This window comes from Coregonus clupeaformis, unplaced genomic scaffold (genome assembly GCF_020615455.1).
Source record: "Coregonus clupeaformis isolate EN_2021a unplaced genomic scaffold, ASM2061545v1 scaf1683, whole genome shotgun sequence".
Lineage (NCBI taxonomy): Eukaryota > Metazoa > Chordata > Actinopteri > Salmoniformes > Salmonidae > Coregonus > Coregonus clupeaformis.
The window spans coordinates 37501-51611 of record NW_025535137.1 but is presented as its reverse complement, the minus strand read 5'-3'; the positions used below and the strand labels follow the sequence as shown (position 1 = coordinate 51611).

General features: G+C 44.7%; 1 pseudogene; it reads left to right on the top strand.

Annotated features, from left to right (window-relative positions):
• Positions 1-1571: 1571 nt before the first annotated feature.
• LOC123480984 overlaps positions 1572-14111 on the top strand; it is a 39245-nt pseudogene continuing 26705 nt past the window's right edge.

Below are 14111 nucleotides of genomic sequence, written 5' to 3'. Positions count from 1 at the left end.
ACCCATACTATTTACATTTTTTTACAATGCTACTACTCTCTGTTTATTATCTATGCATAGTCACTTTACCCCTACCTACATGTACAAATTACCTCGAATAACCTGTACCCCCGCACATTGACTCGGTTTATAATATCTACATAAATGTAGCAATTTCATTCTTCTCATATAACTCTGTTGGCTACTGACCTATTCAAAGCTTCCGCCGGCATCTCGCCACACATCTGCCTGTCAAAAGTATGGGCTCTGGTCAAAAGTAGTGCACTACATAGGGAATAGGGTGCCATTTTGGACTTAACCCATGACTCGCTCTACATGAGGACCAATGATGTATATAAACCCTGGATTGCTGATGCTATGCATTGGCCAATGGCACGCTTTAAAGCTATTAGTCGGCCATATTGTCACTCCCCAGTAGAAGCAGTCCTTATAATATAATAATAATAAGTCCTTCATAGGAATGAATGGAATTCTACAGTATTTCATTTAAATGTTTCAAGGATAAAATTACATTTATTTAAGTATTTTTTTTGTTTTAGTGGGGACAGTAACATTAGTACTTTCAAAAAATTAAACTTTAAGGAAAATGTTTTTATATATTTTATTTGAATGTTTAGCTCACATAATATAATTTAAAGTATGCATTAAGGTGTCTATAACTGAATAAACGTGGCAAAAACAAATGTAGACATTTGTGAATGCATTTCTATAGTTTTCTAAATATTTTTTACAACGGTGGGGGAGTGCCAAGATGGAGGCATGGAGGCTTCAAAACAGCGCTCCCTGGAGGTAATCTAGTGTAATATATAAATCATTAATTAGGACATATCTCATCATTCTGGTCAGCAGAAACTGGTCATTCACAAGACCTTCCTATTCTAATCTGGTAATTAGGATAAGTAATGAAACATGTCTAGTTGTGAAATTCGGTTAACCCTAAAATAAATTGGAACACATTTGCAACTTTTCCTGGACCAAAACAAGTGTTCTATTGACATATACTGCATAACATTATGCAAATATCTGGTGGTTTTCCAGTGACATCATCCCAACCCATTATGCTGTTAGGTCATTTGAAAATACTTGTAAAAAAAACTACCACTGTGAGACTATTTGCTCAGAAAATCACTCTAAAAAAGTATCTAACATATTTCAGTAGTTTTGGCAATATGTCTATGGCTATTAACCAGTCCTTTATAATGGTTTACACCCTTGTACATATGACCTCGTTTTTCACAAAGTTGTTTATGACCAGACAACAATTATTACAAACATTAAAACCTTGCTTCTTTTTATGTGCTTTCGATTACTGCAGTGTGGATGAGACCATAGTTTAGGTGAGGCGGGCGCTATGTTGATTGGTAAAAAAATCTGGTACAGTATCTATCACTATCTTGACATAGTTTTGATTATTGGCCGTATCAAAACGTTCATAACCACATAACTTATCGCTAAATGCGCGACAACCAAGTTCACGATATAGTCATATAGACAAACCTTGTTCGTGATATGACCGACCACCCCTACTAGTGATAAATGGTTCGTTCAAAAGTGCATGTTGTCACAGCGTGCAAATGTAGAAAGTGGATGTTTGGTAGTTGTGCCCAGTCCCCGCATAACTTTGAGCTCAGTGGTTGCCTTCTTGCGGTAGCTATGTTTTTGCAAAAAACTTGAAGATGATTTGGCATTTGTAACTGTCAGTTGGTGTGGGAGTCAGGCAGGCATTGGACCGTCGAGATGTGCAGCCTGATTCTCGTGAGTTAAAACACTGTTTAACCACTTGTACCTTTTTCAGCTTGGAGATTCTAGGTTAACTAGCTAGCTAACTAGTAGGAAACGTGCCGTGTTGTATGGTTTAACAAGTCATTATTCCGCCATAAAGCTTGCTATGTAACTATGTCTGACAGCATAGGAAGGAAGCTGTTTATTATTTAAGAAAAAGTTAGCTACAAAGTTTTCTACTTGCTCCCTTTGTCTAGGCAGTTATGCAGCCTAGTTAGTAAGCATAGAAAAACAACTGGCATACTAGCGAAGAGGTTCATGAGAGGTAACTATGTTTGATTAACATTGCCTCATTGTAAAATTTTAACAATTGATGTGATGAAATGTAGCAACATTTTCACACAGCTGTCAAAGAAAGGCGAGGTTGAATGTTCTGTATTGTACTGCGAATAACACTTTTTTTTTAATGTTCAGTTTTTTTCTCAAACTAAAAAGTGTTGACTAACTAACTGCCTTCGAGGAACGTTGTGTCGTGGCCTGGGAAACAGCATGGCTCTGTAGTATCTCGTTTTAATGGGCTGAACATGACAACTAGGGTACCTACTACCACCGACTAGCCTCTACTATAACAGTCTGCTAGATAGAGGTGGGACGTTGGAAAGTCCTGCTATGAGAGATGCCTTTCTGTTCTCAAAACCATGGAATTGCGTTTATGTATCCGGTCTGAACACGGCTGTGTACTGCTGCGTTGCAGTCCCCTTATGCTTACGTTCAGTCCTTCATCTGTTTCGTTGCAGTCCCCTTAAAGCATGGCTGTGTACTGCTGCGTTGCAGTCCCTTAAAGCATGGCTGTGTACTGCTGCGTTGCAGTCCCCTTCAAGCATGTGTACTGCTGGTTGCAGTTCCTTCAAGCAAATCAACCCAGAATCAACTATGGGAGATACGGGGGGTGTTGGTAACTTTTGAACGGCTGTTGTAATTGGGCGCATTGTTACCATCGTTTGGCAAGCAGATCCTGTGGCAGGAACCTACATTTTTGGTCCATATTGTGTATCAAGCTGCATTTTATAGACGTCAACATTCCACTTATTCAGAACTTATTGTTACCATAAGAGAATGTGCATAATGTTCCTCTCAGGTAGGTCGGGTTGACACGCTATCCAATCCAACCTGGACCCATAATGTGGTCAACGACAGGATGTTAGCTTGCTATTCAACTTTTTCTATAACAATGATGTGTATGAATCACACCATTTTTATATTTTGCCCTGTATCTGAATACTGTACTTTTTTTTTTTTGCCGATCAACATCAAAGTTGTCAGATGAGAGAGGGATCGGAGGCAGTTAGCAGTGACGTCTCGGAGGCAGTTAGCAGTGACGGTCTCGGAGGCAGTTAGCAGTGACGGTCTCGGAGGCAGTTAGCAGTGACGGTCTCGGAGGCAGTTAGCAGTGACGGTCTCGGAGGCAGTTAGCAGTGACGGTCTCGGAGGCAGTTAGCAGTGACGGTCTCGGAGGCAGTTAGCAGTGGCGGTCTCGGAGGCAGTTAGCGGTGACGGTCTCGGAGGCAGGTCTCGGAGGCAGTTAGCAGTGACGGTCTCGGAGGCAGTTAGCGGTGACGGTCTCGGAGGCAGGTCTCGAGGCAGTTAGCAGTGACGGTCTCGGAGGCAGTTAGCAGTGACGGTCTCGGAGGCAGTTAGCAGTGACGGTCTCGAAGGCAGTTAGCGGTGACGGTCTCGAAGGCAGGTCTCGGAGGCAGTTAGCGGTGACGGTCTCGGAGGCAGGTCTCGGAGGCAGTTAGCGGTGACGGTCTCGGAGGCAGGTCTCGGAGGCAGTTAGCGGTGACGGTCTCGGAGGCAGGTCTCGAAGGCAGTTAGCAGTGACGGTCTCGGAGGCAGTTAGCAGTGACGGTCTCGGAGGCAGTTAGCAGTGACGGTCTCGGAGGCAGTTAGCAGTGACGGTCTCGGAGGCAGTTAGCGGTGACGGTCTCGGAGGCAGTTAGCAGTGACGGTCTCGGAGGCAGGTCTCGGAGGCAGGTCTCGGAGGCAGGTCTCGGAGGCAGTTAGCAGTGACGGTCTCGGAGGCAGGTCTCGGAGGCAGGTCTCGGAGGCAGGTCTCGGAGGCAGTTAGCAGTGACGGTCTCGGAGGCAGGTCTCGAGGCAGAGTCTCGGAGGCAGTTAGCAGTGGCGGTCTCGGAGGCAGTTAGCAGTGGCGGTCTCGGAGGCAGGTCTCGGAGGCAGGTCTCGGAGGCAGTTAGCAGTGACGTCTCGGAGGCAGTTAGCAGTGGCGGTCTCGGAGGCAGTTAGCAGTGACGGTCTCGGAGGCAGCGTCTCGGAGGCAGCGTCTCGGAGGCAGTTAGCAGTGACGGTCTCGGAGGCAGTTAGCAGTGACGGTCTCGGAGGCAGTTAGCGGTGACGGTCTCGGAGGCAGGTCTCGGAGGCAGTTAGCAGTGACGGTCTCGGAGGCAGTTAGCAGTGACGGTCTCGGAGGCAGTTAGCAGTGACGGTCTCGGAGGCAGTCGTACGTCTCGGAGGCAGGTCTCGAAGGCAGTTAGCGGTGACGGTCTCGAGGCAGTTAGCGGTGACGGTCTCGAGAGGCAGGCGTCTCGGAGGCAGTTAGCAGTGACGGTCTCGAAGGCAGTTAGCAGTGACGGTCTCGAAGGCAGTTAGCAGTGACGGTCTCGAAGGCAGGTCTCGGAGGCAGTTAGCAGTGGCGGTCTCGGAGGCAGTTAGCAGTGGCGGTCTCGAAGGCAGTTAGCTACGCGAACTAGTTTTTTTGAAGCAGGTCTATTCACATTGTGTTATTACAGTATTTAGCAGTTTGTGGCCTTTTCCCCAAAGGTTAAAACTTGTCTGCTCTGTAGCCTGAGTGTAACATTCTGTGGGCTCCTGCAACACCAACCAGCTTGCCAAGCTCCTTTCCCTTTCAGAGGGACTTGGGAAACAGCCGGGGCTAGATAGTTTGTGTGGGTTGCTTGGGCGTATTTGGGTAGTAAGCCTTTTATAATATTAATTGAGGAAGTGGAACCAGAGAGGGGAAACATTCACGGTAGGCAGTCCAGCATTTGAGTCATCAATTATAACATGTGGTACACCTCTTGATCTGTATCACAACTCGATGTCAGAATATGTTGTCAGTGGTGGTTAGTTATTAAAGTCATAAGGCTCCATTTTGCTGAGGCAGCAGTGACGGGATGTTGAGAGACAGATGACTCCTGCAGTAATTATCCATGTACGCTACTAAGTAGGTCGGTGACAATATAGTTAGCAGTTAAAGGTTGACTGGGAGTGTCTCTAGATTGCTCACAGTACCTCACCTTCCCATGGACTAGATATTTAACATTTTTACATTTTAGTCATTTTAGCAGACGCTCTTATCCAGAGCGACTTACAGGAGCAATTAGGGTCAAGTGACTTGCTCAAGGGCACGTCGACATATTTTTCACCTAGTCGGCTCGGGGATTAGAACCAGCGACCTTTCGGTTACTGCCACAAGGCTCCTAACCACTAAGAGTCGTGGCCTAATGCTGACAAGCCTAACATCTAGAAAGGTGACTCTCTTTAGACTGCGTCCCAAATGGCACCCTGTTCTCTTTCTAGTGCACTACTTTTGGGCCCGTAGAGGGGCTCTGGTCCAAAGTGGTGGACTATATAGGGAATAGGGTACCATTTGGGATGCTGGCTTCTTCCCTTGTTATCTCATGACATTCAGTAGGCCTGCGCTACCTGCAGTGTAGGTTGGTCCTGTTACTTTAATGGACATTCATATTCATGTAGACGTTTCTCTCTCTGGACGTTGACAGGGTTCCTGGAAATACATTTTGTTTAAAGACCTCCACCATTCTCTTGTTTCTGAACCATGTAGGCCTATATAGACATCAACCAACCTATTGTAGCTGTTTCCTAACCCATGGACACAGGGCTGTTGTTTCCTAACCCATGGTGCTGTTTCCTAACCCATGGTGCTGTTGTTTCCTAACCCATGGTGCTGTTGTTTCCTAACCCATGAATACAGGGCTGTTGTTTCCTAACCCATGTATACAGGGCTGTTGTTTCCTAACCCATGGTGCTGTTGTTTCCTAACCCATGAATACAGGGCTGTTGTTTCCTAACCCATGTATACAGGGCTGTTGTTTCCTAACCCATGTATACAGGGCTGTTGTTTCCTAACCCATGGTGCTGTTGTTTCCTAACCCATGGTGCTGTTGTTTCCTAACCCATGAATACAGGGCTGTTGTTTCCTAACCCATGGTGCTGTTGTTTCCTAACCCATGTATACAGGGCTGTTGTTTCCTAACCCATGTATACAGGGCTGTTGTTTCCTAACCCATGGATACAGGGCTGTTGTTTCCTAACCCATGAATACAGGGCTGTTGTTTCCTAACCCATGGTGCTGTTGTTTCCTAACCCATGGTGCTGTTGTTTCCTAACCCATGAATACAGGGCTGTTGTTTCCTAACCCATGGTGCTGTTGTTTCCTAACCCATGAATACAGGGCTGTTGTTTCCTAACCCATGTATACAGGGCTGTTGTTTCCTAACCCATGTATACAGGGCTGTTGTTTCCTAACCCATGTATACAGGGCTGTTGTTTCCTAACCCATGGTGCTGTTGTTTCCTAACCCATGAATACAGGGATGTTGTTTCCTAACCCATGGTGCTGTTGTTTCCTAACCCATGGTGCTGTTGTTTCCTAACCCATGAATACAGAGCTTTTGTTTCCTAACCCATGGTGCTGTTGTTTCCTAACCCATGGTGCTGTTGTTTCCTAACCCATGTATACAGGGCTGTTGTTTCCTAACCCATGGTGCTGTTGTTTCCTAACCCATGGTGCTGTTGTTTCCTAACCCATGGTGCTGTTGTTTCCCTAACCCATGTATACAGGGCTGTTGTTTCCTAACCCATGGTGCTGTTGTTTCTAACCCATGTATACAGGGCTGTTGTTTCCTAACCCATGTATACAGGGCTGTTGTTTCCTAACCCATGGATACAGGGCTGTTGTTTCCTAACCCATGGATACAGGGCTGTTGTTTCCTAACCCATGAATACAGGGCTGTTGTTTCCTAACCCATGGTGCTGTTGTTTCCTAACCCATGGTGCTGTTGTTTCCTAACCCATGAATACAGGGCTGTTGTTTCCTAACCCATGGTGCTGTTGTTTCCTAACCCATGAATACAGGGCTGTTGTTTCCTAACCCATGTATACAGGGCTGTTGTTTCCTAACCCATGTATACAGGGCTGTTGTTTCCTAACCCATGTATACAGGGCTGTTGTTTCCTAACCCATGGTGCTGTTGTTTCTAACCCATGAATACAGGGATGTTGTTTCCTAACCCATGGTGCTGTTGTTTCCTAACCCATGGTGCTGTTGTTTCCTAACCCATGAATACAGAGCTTTTGTTTCCTAACCCATGGTGCTGTTGTTTCCTAACCCATGGTGCTGTTGTTTCCTAACCCATGTATACAGGGCTGTTGTTTCCTAACCCATGGTGCTGTTGTTTCCTAACCCATGGTGCTGTTGTTTCCTAACCCATGGTGCTGTTGTTTCCTAACCCATGTATACAGGGCTGTTGTTTCCTAACCCATGGTGCTGTTGTTTCCTAACCCATGGTGCTGTTGTTTCCTAACCCATGTATACAGGGCTGTTGTTTCCTAACCCATGGTGCTGTTGTTTCCTAACCCATGGTGCTGTTGTTTCCTAACCCATGAATACAGGGCTGTTGTTTCCTAACCCATGTATACAGGGCTGTTGTTTCCTAACCCATGTATACAGGGCTGTTGTTTCCTAACCCATGTATACAGGGCTGTTGTTTCCTAACCCATGGTGCTGTTGTTTCCTAACCCATGTATACAGGGCTGTTGTTTCCTAACCCATGTATACAGGGCTGTTGTTTCCTAACCCATGTATACAGGGCTGTTGTTTCCTAACCCATGGTGCTGTTGTTTCCTAACCCATGGTGCTGTTGTTTCCTAACCCATGGATACAGGGCTGTTGTTTCCTAACCCATGGTGCTGTTGTTTCCTAACCCATGGTGCTGTTGTTTCCTAACCCATGAATACAGGGCTGTTGTTTCCTAACCCATGGTGCTGTTGTTTCCTAACCCATGTATACAGGTCTGTTGTTTCCTAACCCATGGTGCTGTTGTTTCCTAACCCATGGATACAGGGCTGTTGTTTCCTAACCCATGGTGCTGTTGTTTCCTAACCCATGGTGCTGTTGTTTCCTAACCCATGAATACAGGGCTGTTGTTGTTGCAGGCTGTAGGCCTTCTTTATAGAAAGTAAACCCACTAAAAAGCAGGCCTCTTTGCCTTGGCTGCCATGCATAGGCTTGCTGGGTGGGTCTTTGTGTTTATGGTAAGTGGCTGGGGCAGCTGCATGCTTATGAAACCATTACTGTGTCCCACTATTCTCTCAGATATGGCCCAGGACCTCCTCAACCCTAAACCATTACTGTGTCCCACTAGTCTGTCAGACACGGCTTTAAATTGTTATTGACGCACAAAGCAATTTTATGCAACCGGGATCTTGATCCAGAACGGGATTGAATGTCTCTGCTGTAACCAAGAAGCTTGATCTTGACAGCTAGCCACTTAGCTAGCAAGTTAGCAAACCAAACACATAGCTGGAGCCCTGAGCTGGATATCATTTATTTGACACTTCTTAGATTTCTTAATAGTTTATACTTAACTTATAGTTATAAGCAGTGGCGTAGCACGCAGCACCGCGAGGTGAGGGTGCACCCAACCTAGATTTGTTTTGGTACGGTAGAATTATAGTGTTTCACATTTTGGAACTGTCATGTCCGCATGTCAACTTCAGGGGAACCTGAGACGACGCCTAGTCTCCTTCTCTCTGTAATGTGGTTTGGTAAGCCTAAATATTTTGGGCCCTCTGCCTGGCAATAACAGGACTAATTGATGTAATGCTATCTCCAGAGCACTGTAACCACCCCAAATCCTGCTTTGACAACTTTGTATACAACATGTTCACCAACCCAGGCCTAACTGTCTAGGGTCAAGGTTCTGTATCATACAAATATTTTCATTTCACAACAGTGAAAAATTTGCTGACGCAGCAACAAAAGGTCTGAACCCGAGTTTCTTTTTCTCAATCTTTAGTCTTCCTGCTGTTCCCACGGTGTCCTGCCCGTTATTATATACCATGTCAACATAGACCGTCACGACATAGGGAAAACGTCTAGGGCCCATGCACCCAATGAGCATGAGACGAAGTACGAGTCGTTTCCCAAGCTGAATGCAGCGCTGGAAGAAATGTAACAGCAGCCAATAGCAGAGTTAGTAGAGACTTTCAGGAACATGACTAGTTCTTCTTTCAGTGAGTTCCTCGCTCTGTGCAGCTGAGGGTCGGTGTGTGTGTGTGTTTGTGCGCATTCTTTTCTCAAGCGCTAGTCTGGTCCCAGATCAGTTTCTGCTGTCTTGCCGACTCCTATGGTCATTCTCACACGTATGACAATGACCATAGTGGTTGGCAAGACAGAAGAAACTGATCTGGGACCAGGCTACTTGATCACCAGCTAGCAGTAGCATAAATGGGTGAGTTTGGGCTTCATCCCCGGGGGTGGAGTTGTTGGGCCTGTGTCAGACCCCTCACTGCCTAGCTAGCAGACACCAGGACAGAGAAAAGGGCTACAATCCTGAGATGGTTTGACCCTGGTTCTGGTCGAGAACACAGCCATGTCTGAACGAATGTAGGCCTAGTACTGGAAGAGGAAGGTTGCAATTCTTCCTAACATCTTATTTTTGGGTGCAATTAAGCCTGGTCCCAGACCTGTGTTTGCTGCCTTGCTAACTGCTAGGGTCACTGCCATGCGTGACAACGACAACGACAATAGGACTTGGCTATAGAGCATAAACAGATCTGGGATCAGGCTAATTAATGTGTAGACCTAGGCTTATTTCCATTTAGAAAAATAACAGTATTATAGGACAAGAGTCAACAGGTATTTGCCCACAAGACTCTCAAGAGTTCATGAAGTTTGTTGGATTAGCCTTATTGTCAGGCTTCCTTCAAGCTGTTCAGTCTCCTATATAATAACAATACTGGGGATTTACAGCAGGACAATGTATAGGCTGGGAAAAACTGAAAACACTTTTACTCTGGCAAGTCCTAACTTAATGCTGGTTATTTAAAGGGATACTGCGACATTCTGGCATTTTGTTCTACTTACCCGGAGTCTGATGAACTAGTGGGTACCATTTGTATGTCTCTGATGAACTAGTGGGTACCATTTGTATGTCTCTGATGAACTAGTGGGTACCATTTGTATGTCTCTGATGAACTAGTGGGTACCATTTGTATGTCTCTGATGAACTAGTGGGTACCATTTGTATGTCTCTGATGAACTAGTGGGTACCATTTGTATGTCTCTGATGAACTAGTGGGTACCATTTGTATGTCTCTGATGAACTAGTGGGTACCATTTGTATGTCTCTGATGAACTAGTGGGTACCATTTGAATGTCTCTGATGAACTAGTGGGTACCATTTGAATGTCTCTGATGAACTAGTGGGTACCATTTGTATGTCTCTGATGAACTAGTGGGTAAAATTTGTATGTCTCTGATGAACTAGTGGGTAAAATTTGTATGTCTCTGATGAACTAGTGGGCAGGGGCGGCCTGTTCAATAGGGCGATATGGGCGACGCACTGCCAAACGGGAAAAGGAAGGGATTTTTTTTCTAATCAATTATATCACGGCAACAGTAGTTATCAGTGTTGTAATCTATACGTCTGATCTGCCACAGTGCCACACTGCCACTAAATGTCGAATCAGGCTAAAGTCGTGCTTCAAATGGCTCCCCCCCCTTTTTGGGCGATTTCAGTCAGGTTGAAAATCGCCCAGAAGTCTGTCATAGACTCCCATGTAAAATCTATTTTTTTCAAATTTCAGAGCCTTCAATACAATCTCAATGGGTGTCTGTGGGCTTGCACTTACGCGCTTTCGTCATACGTTACGTAACCATGAACGTAACTGAGAAAAGAGCGGATTGTGTCTTTTTGTCGGCGAACAAATGAAGATAAATTGGCAACGAAACAATTAGGACCTCCCAGACCAAATTTAATAATTCAACAGGTTTCTACTAAAGGCGGAAAGTCCTACACCCGAGGATTTTCCAAAAATTGGTACGAACGAAAAAAGACATTGCCACTCACTCAACTGGATGAGGGATACAGGCTAGCTGTCCGCCGCCACAACGATGAGGTTAGTGTTGATCAGATAAGAGAAATTGCTGCAGCTACATATATTTTACATCCTGGCCCTACATAGTTCACTATTTGCATCACTTACCAAAATATTACATGTGGTCATATATGCTTGGAAAGTGGAGATGCCATAGAACGTCAAAAAAGTAAACATTGCTGGAGACACATTGCCGTTTTGGAGAAGACATCGCGTTTGCTAGCGAAGAGATTTGTTGTGGCAAATGAACTTGGGCTGGGAATTGCTAGGAACCTCACGATAAGATATATGCATCAGCATTGCGAGTCTCATGATTCTATACGTATTGCGATTCGATACTGTGATTTTATTGCGCACCATATGTCTGTTGCAGAGGGATCAGAAAGCCATGAGAACGAGTTTTGATCAGTCATGGAAATAAAAGTGCTGAAAACAAATTGGCTCCCAATGTGAAAAGATTGAGAACAAGCTATGAAGGAACAATAATGGTGTTTTGGTGCAGGTACAGCCAACTAGCGCTAAAATATTGCGATATTGTCAATACAGTATATCGTAAAGTATCACTATGTAACTCGATTTCTTTCACCCCAATCCCTCAAATTAACGGTAAATAACTGAATTGTTTGCCCCACATTTAGCTAAGATGATTAGCTAGCCAGCTAAAATGTTTTATTTAGTTAGCAGTCGCATCTACAATAGTTTACTGTCAATAACATGTCTCCAAAAATGACGTGGTGTCTCCAATTGTGTTGACATTTTACAATTGCGATGCGCATCCATGAGTATCCACTTTCTGTAGCTCAGCTGGTAGAGCATGGTGCTTGTAACGCCAAGGTAGTGGGTTCGATCCCCGGGACCACCCATACACAAAAATGTATGCATGCATGACTGTAAGTCGCTTTGGATAAAAGCGTCTGCTAAATGGCATATTATTATTATTATTATTATCTGAAGAGAGCCCGAAACATTGTGTGCAGACATTTTATGCAATAAATGAAGTAGGTTGAATCTAGTAGTTCTGATCTTCTGATTGGTCCTGATGAGTTGGGCGAGGTCCCCTCCAGGCTACTGTCACTGTTGCATTGGCTCTGAGTCGGGTTCTCTGTCTTCAAATGTTCAGCCTAAAGAGAGGGGATTTTTGTGTGTGTGTGTGTGTGTGTTTAACAGTGATGATGTGTGTGTGTGTGTGTGTGTGTGTGTCCTCAGAGCAAGAACTCGTAAGTTGGAAGAACTGAGAGGCCTATGGCGTGGGTGTTGTCCTTGGCCACCTGCTGACAAGGCTGACAAGATAGGACCCTTTTGTCCATTGTTATTGGATAGGAACAGAACTTATAACCAGCTCCTGACCTAAATAGATCTTAGCACAACATTTTACTCAACATATCATATTCCATATTCACTATAACAAATATATTTACTACGACATTAGCAAGAACCGCCACATCCTCAGCCGGCTAATCCAGTGTGTGAAGTTTTGCGGAGTGTTTGAGTTAGCTTTGCGAGGCAAAGATGAAACTGAGGGCTCCACCAACCCTGGTAAGCCAACACTTTTGAGATCAGTCAATAAATGCTTCTGGTATTGACTTATATGCTGCCCCTGTCTTCATGTTGTTGCTGGACATATCTTTTTTAAAATGTGTGTAGGTCACCTAAATCATCAGAAAAATTGCCCCTCCTGAGAATTTTTTCAGGAGCCGCCACTGCTAGTGGGTACCATTTGTATGTCTCTGATGAACTAGTGGGTACCATTTGTATGTCTCTGGTGAACTAGTGGGTACCATTTGTATGTCTCTGATGAACTAGTGGGTACCATTTGAATGTCTCTGATGAACTAGTGGGTACCATTTGTATGTCTCTGATGAACTAGTGGGTACCATTTGTATGTCTCTGATGAACTAGTGGGTACCATTTGTATGTCTCTGATGAACTAGTGGGTACCATTTGAATGTCTCTGATGAACTAGTGGGTACCATTTGAATGTCTCTGATGAACTAGTGGGTACCATTTGTATGTCTCTGATGAACTAGTGGGTACCATTTTGTATGTCTCTGAACTAGTGGGTACCATTTTATATGTCTCTGATGAACTAGTGGGTACCATTTGTATGTCTCTGATGAACTAGTGGGTACCATTTTGTATGTCTCTGATGAACTAGTGGGTACCATTTTGTATGTCTCTGATGAACTAGTGGGTACCATTTGTATGTCTCTGATGAACTAGTGGGTACCATTTGTATGTCTCTGCGTGCAGTATGAAGGAATTAAGGGGTGTTTTTGTGAGTCAATGCTAACTAGCGAAATGACTGGAAGCCAGAATCTCACATTATCCCTTTTAAAAGTTGTACATTTGATCTGATGCTTACAGCGTCTGGTCACCAATAAGCTTCCTACATTTTTACATTTTTAGTCATTTACTAATGACCGGTAGAACTATCCCACTGTAGGTCTATATAGGCTACTCTGATGTCCATCGATTTCAGTTAGGGGCTATTGTCAAATGTGGAGTTAAGAGTATCACGGAACCTGGTCAAAAGTAGTGCACTATATTGGGAATAAATAGGGCGCCATTTGGGACTCAGACGTTGTATGTAGGTCAGTTTGAATGGGACAAAATATTGAATGATTTTGATCCTGTGAGCTAGTCTATTGGGTGTTTGTCTAATAAGGTAATCACAGAAGCCCTGAACTAAAATCTAAAATGTGTCAGATGCTCCATTAGGTTCTGGGGAGAGATGGGGAAAGTAACTGAACTGAATGACTACCGACCAGGTTCTGGGGAGAGATGGGGAAAGTAACTGAACTGAATGACTACCGACCAGGTTCTGGGGAGAGATGGGGAAAGTAACTGAACTGAATGACTACCGACCAGGTTCTGGGGAGAGATGGGGAAAGTAACTGAACTGAATGACTACCGACCAGGTTCTGGGGAGAGATGGGGAAAGTAACTGAACTGAATGACTACCGACCAGGTTCTGGGGAGAGATGGGGAAAGTAACTGAACTGAATGACTACCGACCAGGTTCTGGGGAGAGATGGGGAAAGTAACTGAACTAAATGACTACCGACCAGGTTCTGGGGAGAGATGGGGAAAGTAACTGAACTGAATGACTACCGACCAGGTTCTGGGGAGAGATGGGGAAAGTAACTGAACTGAATGACTACCGACCAGGTTCTGGGGAGAGATGGGGAAA